Source organism: Salvelinus fontinalis, unplaced genomic scaffold, assembly GCF_029448725.1.
Source record: "Salvelinus fontinalis isolate EN_2023a unplaced genomic scaffold, ASM2944872v1 scaffold_1784, whole genome shotgun sequence".
Classification (NCBI taxonomy): domain Eukaryota; kingdom Metazoa; phylum Chordata; class Actinopteri; order Salmoniformes; family Salmonidae; genus Salvelinus; species Salvelinus fontinalis.
In genome coordinates, this window is record NW_026601993.1 from 22043 (window position 1) to 28042 (window position 6000).

At 41.5% G+C, this 6000-nt stretch overlaps 8 non-coding genes across 8 annotated transcripts; all 8 read right to left on the bottom strand.

The window, feature by feature from the left end:
- Positions 1-2: 2 nt before the first annotated feature.
- On the bottom strand, positions 3-73 carry trnag-gcc (transfer RNA glycine (anticodon GCC)). The gene has a single exon. It is a non-coding gene; the product is annotated as a tRNA-Gly (tRNA).
- Positions 74-189: 116 nt separating this feature from the next.
- On the bottom strand, positions 190-261 carry trnad-guc (transfer RNA aspartic acid (anticodon GUC)). The gene has a single exon. It is a non-coding gene; the product is annotated as a tRNA-Asp (tRNA).
- Positions 262-2631: 2370 nt separating this feature from the next.
- trnag-gcc (transfer RNA glycine (anticodon GCC)) lies at positions 2632-2702 on the bottom strand. Its single transcript has one exon. It is a non-coding gene; the product is annotated as a tRNA-Gly (tRNA).
- A 117-nt stretch (positions 2703-2819) lies between these two features.
- trnad-guc (transfer RNA aspartic acid (anticodon GUC)) lies at positions 2820-2891 on the bottom strand. The gene has a single exon. It is a non-coding gene; the product is annotated as a tRNA-Asp (tRNA).
- Positions 2892-4882: 1991 nt separating this feature from the next.
- trnag-gcc (transfer RNA glycine (anticodon GCC)) lies at positions 4883-4953 on the bottom strand. The gene has a single exon. It is a non-coding gene; the product is annotated as a tRNA-Gly (tRNA).
- Positions 4954-5070: 117 nt separating this feature from the next.
- On the bottom strand, positions 5071-5142 carry trnad-guc (transfer RNA aspartic acid (anticodon GUC)). The gene has a single exon. It is a non-coding gene; the product is annotated as a tRNA-Asp (tRNA).
- Positions 5143-5693: 551 nt separating this feature from the next.
- Positions 5694-5777, bottom strand: trnag-gcc (transfer RNA glycine (anticodon GCC)). Its single transcript has one exon. It is a non-coding gene; the product is annotated as a tRNA-Gly (tRNA).
- A 117-nt stretch (positions 5778-5894) lies between these two features.
- Positions 5895-5966, bottom strand: trnad-guc (transfer RNA aspartic acid (anticodon GUC)). Its single transcript has one exon. It is a non-coding gene; the product is annotated as a tRNA-Asp (tRNA).
- Positions 5967-6000: the final 34 nt, after the last annotated feature.

Genomic DNA, 6000 nt, shown 5'->3' on the forward strand with positions numbered 1-6000 from the left:
GCTGCATTGGCCGGGAATCAAACCCGGGCCTCCCGCGTGGCAGGCGAGAATTCTACCACTGAACAACCAATGCCTTGCAAAACAATGATAACCCCAAAGGCTGGAGATCGTATCATAAAGCTTAAATTCCAAGCATGTTTTCTGCTTTGTGGGCTCAGTGACATTGTACACCCTAACAAAACAGTATTCCTCCCCGTCGGGGAATTGAACCCCGGTCTCCCGCGTGACAGGCGGGGATACTCACCACTATACTAACGAGGAGCACATGGGTTGGCCATTTGAAAATAAGTGGAGCATTGGTACTAACCCTAAATGTGGAGTGTTGGGCGTTAACCTGTCTAGGATCAGCGTGGCGCTAGCGGCACACCCCCCCCCCCCCACTGAAAAACCAGTGCCGCGAAATTCAAAAAAAATATTTTTTTAAAATATTTAACTTTCACACATTAAAGTCCAATACAGCTAATGAAAGACACAGATCTTGTGAATCCAGTCAACATTTCCGATTTTTAAAATGTTTTACAGGGAAGACACAATATGTAAAGATGTACATCTATTACCTAAAAACACATTAGCATAATCCACCATCTTTTATTTGTCCACCAACACCAGTAGCCATCACCAATTCGGCTAAACTAAGATATTTATAGCCCCTAACCAACAAAAAAACTCATTAGATGACAGTCTGATAACATATTTATGGTATGGGATAGGTTTTGTTAGAAAAAAGTGCATATTTCAGGTAGATGGCATAGTTTACAATTGCACCCACCATCACAAATGGACTAGAATAATTACAATGAGCAACGTGTTTACCTAACTACTAATCATCAAACATTTCGTAAAAATACACAGCATACACGAATCGAAAGACACAGATCCTGTGAATACAGACAATATTTCAGATTTTCTAAGTGTCTTACAGCGAAAACACAATAAATCGTTATATTAGCTTAGCACATAGCAATTAGCAGCCCAGCATTGATTCTAGCCAAAGTGAGCGATAAAAGTCAACATCGCCAAAAGATATTAATTTTTTCACTAACCTTCTCAGAATTCTTCCGATGACACTCCTGTAACATCACATTACAACATGCATATACAGTTTGATCGAAAATGTTTATATTTAGCCACCAAAATCATGGTTAGACAATGTGAAATGTAGCTCAGCTGGTCAGAAAATGTCCTTGCGCCACTTAGACAGTGATCTACTCTTATACATAAATACTCATAAACGTGACTAAAAAATATAGGGTGGACAGGGATTGATAGACAATTTAATTCTTAATACAATTGCGTTATTACATTTTTTAATTTATCCTTACTTTTCAATACAGTTTGCGCCAAGCGAAGCTACGTCAAAAAACATGGCGTCCTAAGCCACTAAAATGTTTCGACAGAAACACGATTTATCATAATAAAAATGTCCTACCTTGAGCTGTTCTTCCATCAGTATCTTGGGCAAAGGATCCTTTCTTGGAGAAATCGTCTTTTGGTGGAAAGCTGTCCTCTTGCCATGTGGAAATGTCAACTGCGTTCGGGATGAACTGAAAAGCGTGCCCAACTTTTCACATCGTTGCAAAAATAAATGTCCCAAAATCGCACTAAACGGATATAAATTGCTATAAAACGCTTTAAATTAACTACTTTATGATGTTTGTAACTCCTATTACGAGTGAAAAGATGACCGGAGAAATATAACAGGCTAAACTAACGCTTGGAACAGGAGAGGGTCGGTGTCTTCCACGCGCGTTACGCAGCAAGAAAAGACTTGCTAGCTAAAGGTTTTTTTCATTTGTAGGGCCTGTGAACGCGCAATCGACCCCGTTGGAATCGTCATCACGTAAAGGCATCCAGGGGAAGACGTAAGAAGTGTCCGTATAGTCATAGCAACGACAGTGCCCTTTTAACTGACTTCAGAAAAGTGGCCAACATTTCTCAAATCTGACTCCATGTCAGGGAAATTGCTGTAGAATGGGCTCTGTTCCACTTAGAGACAAAATTTCAACTCCTATAGAAACTATAGACTGTTTTCTATCCAATAATAATAAAAATATGCATATTGTACGATCAAGGATTTTGTGGGAAGACGTTTAAAAAATTAGCCAAATTAGCGTAAATAGTCTAAACAGCGCCCCCATCCCCAACAGGTTAACCCTTCTATCAAAAACATCTGTAGAGACTGAATGGTTAGAGCTAGAAACTAGTATGACCCGTCTCTGGAAAGCTGAGACTCGCACGAACACGTACATGTAATCGATTCTGCTCTATACCGCTCACAAGCCAGGCAATAGCGGTTAGAAGGTGAGGCGCTTGTGGGAAATCCCAGGACATTGTTGTCACAAATGCCAAACTCAAGACAGTTGTCACTGACTAGTTGGATATTCGTTTCCCATTTAACAACTTAAACCTTGCACAAAGTAAATCACCTCACACTGGAAATCTACAATGGATTCACCAAAGTCTACTGAGAATGCGTAAATGTCCAAAGTGTAAATGAAAGCAAACTCTGATTTTTCAAGAGTCAGATGAGAATTCTACCAAGAACAGAGTTTTCTGTTAGCCTGGCAATCTAACAGAGATTTCTTTCCCAGGGATTTGGATACTTGTCGAAATTACATGTTCAAAACTTGCTGCATTGGCCGGGAATCGAACCCGGGCCTCCCGCGTGGCAGGCGAGAATTCTACCACTGAACATCCAATGCCTTGCAAAGCTGTGATAACCCCAAAGGCTGGAAATCGTATCATAAAGCTTAAATTCCAAGCATGTTTTCTGCTTTGTGGGCTCAGTGACATTGTACACCCTAACAAAATAGTCCTTCCTCCCCGTCGGGGAATTGAACCCCGGTCTCCCGCGTGACAGGCGGGGATACTCACCACTATACTAACGAGGAGCACATGGGTTGGCCATTTGAAAATAAGTGGAGCATTGGTACTAACCCTAAATGTGGAGTGTTGGGCGTTAACCCTTCTATCAAAAACATCTGTAGAGACTGAATGGTTAGAGCTAGAAACTAGTATGACCCGTCTCTGGAAAGCTGAGACTCGCACGAACACGTACATGTAATCGATTCTGCTCTATACCGCTCACAAGCCAGGCAATAGCGGTCAGAAGGTGAGGCGCTTGTGGGAAATCCCAGGACATTGTTGTCACAAATGCCAAACTCAAGACAGTTGTCACTGACTAGTTGGATATTCGTTTCCCATTTAACAACTTCTTGAGAATACAGGGGGTGCTGTTTCGCATTAGCATAATTGCCTCTACAGATTAAACTGCCTCTTATTCAATTATTGCTGTTACTATATGCATATAACCATATACCATTGGATAGAAAACAAGCTATGGTTTCTAAAACCGTTCCAATTTTGTCTCTGAGTGAAACACAGGTCATTTCACAGCACTTTCCCTGAGCCAGAAGAAGATTGCAAGATGTGTATGCTCGCTTCAACGCTCTGCCTATATATGGTCACGCCACCTATGACCCGAAACACACTTCCTTCTTCTTCCTCTAGGTGTCAGGAAGACGTCAGAGGAGAAATTTTTTGTTTATCTTGTACTGACGTGAAATAAGACCTATTTCTTTAGCGTGACCGACAACTTCCGGTTTGCTGAGATGCGCGTTTTAGAGAAGCCATTGTCTTTTGTTATGCTGACGTTACGGATGAAAACTATCTCCGTCTCGAAGTTTGTTTGATACATGTGACCATATCACCGTAATGTATGTTTTTTCAATATAGTTTAATCAGATTATTAGAATTTTTTCGGGAGTTTTGCCGTGTTCCGTTCTTTGAGTTTTTTAACTTTGGACAGGGACCGTGCCAGTCGACCAGTACCCAGGCTAAATGAAGAGGGGAAGTTGCCATTGTGAATGGATTGAACGACTCATCAGGACTAAGGACACCTTGATCAACATTCTGATGAAAGACCAGCAATAGTAAGACCCAATTTACGATGTTATTTCATATATCTGTCGTGCATGTGAACTGGTCGGGCGCGTCCAGCTGGTTCTGGCTGGCCTGGTTATGCTAATTTAGCGCTACATTTTGTTTTCGCTATAAAACATTTAAAAAATCTGAAATATTGTTTGGATTCACCAGAGGTTGGGCTTTCAATGTCTGTACGCTGTGTATTTTTTCTGAAATGTTTTAAGACAAGTAATTAGTTATATAACGTTGGTCTCTGTAATTGTTCTAGCTGCATCAGCACTATATCAGATTGCAGCTGCAATGTAGAACTGTGATTTATACCTGAAAAATGCACATTTAAAAAAAAAACAACTATGCTATACCATAAATATGTTATCAGACTGTCATCTTATGAATTTGTTTGTTGGTTTGTGGCTATCAATATCTTAGTTTAGCCGAATTGGTGATAGCACCTGATGGAGTAAGAAATTGTTGGAGTAAGAAAATGGTGTCTTTTGCTAACGTGTTTAGCTAATAGATTTACATATTTTGTCTTCCCTGTAAAACATTTAAAAAATCTGAAATGGTGGTTTTATTCACAAGATCTGTGTCTTTCATTGGGTGTCTTGGACTTGTGATTTAATGATATTTAGATGCTACTATTTAATTGTGACGCTATGCTAGCGATGCTAATCAGTGTGGGGGAGGTGGGGGGTGCTCCCGGATCCGGGTTAGGTACTCTGTAGAGGTTAAACCTTGCACAAAGTAAATCACCTCACACTGGAAATCTACAATGGATTCACCAAAGTCTACTGAGAATGCGTAAATGTCCAAAGTGTAAATGAAAGCAAACTCTGATTTTTCAAGAGTCAGATGAGAATTCTACCAAGAACAGAGTTTTCTGTTAGCCTGGCAATCTAACAGAGATTTCTTTCCCAGGGATTTGGATACTTGTCGAAATTACATGTTCAAAACTTGCTGCATTGGCCGGGAATCGAACCCGGGCCTCCCGCGTGGCAGGCGAGAATTCTACCACTGAACAACCAATGCCTTGCAAAGCAGTGATAACCCCAAAGGCTGGAAATCGTATCATAAAGCTTAAATTCCAAGCATGTTTTCTGCTTTGTGGGCTCAGTGACATTGTACACCCTAACAAAATAGTCCTTCCTCCCCGTCGGGGAATTGAACCCCGGTCTACCGCGTGACAGGCGGGGATACTCACCACTATACTAACGAGGAGCACATGGGTTGGCCATTTGAAAATAAGTGGAGCATTGGTACTAACCCTAAATGTGGAGTGTTGGGCGTTAACCCTTCTATCAAAAACATCTGTAGAGACTGAATGGTTAGAGCTAGAAACTAGTATGACCCGTCTCTGGAAAGCTGAGACTCGCACGAACACGTACATGTAATCGATTCTGCTCTATACCGCTCACAAGCCAGGCAATAGCGGTTAGAATGTGAGGCGCTTGTGGGAAATCCCAGGACATTGTTGTCACAAATGCCAAACTCAAGACAGTTGTCACTGACTAGTTGGATATTCGTTTCCCATTTAACAACTTAAACCTTGCACAAAGTAAATCACCTCACACTGGAAATCTACAATGGATTCACCAAAGTCTACTGAGAATGCGTAAATGTCCAAAGTGTAAATGAAAGCAAACTCTGATTTTTCAAGAGTCAGATGAGAATTCTACCAAGAACAGAGTTTTCTGTTAGCCTGGCAATCTAACAGAGATTTCTTTCCCAGGGATTTGGATACTTGTCGAAATTACATGTTCAAAACTTGCTGCATTGGCCGGGAATCGAACCCGGGCATCGAACCCGGGCCTCCCGCGTGGCAGGCGAGAATTCTACCACTGAACAACCAATGCCTTGCAAAGCAGCGATAACCCCAAAGGCTGGAAATCGTATCATAAAGCTTAAATTCCAAGCATGTTTTCTGCTTTGTGGGCTCAGTGACATTGTACACCCTAACAAAATAGTCCTTCCTCCCCGTCGGGGAATTGAACCCCGGTCTACCGCGTGACAGGCGGGGATACTCACCACTATACTAACGAGGAGCACATGGGTTGGCCATTTGAAAATAAGTGGAGC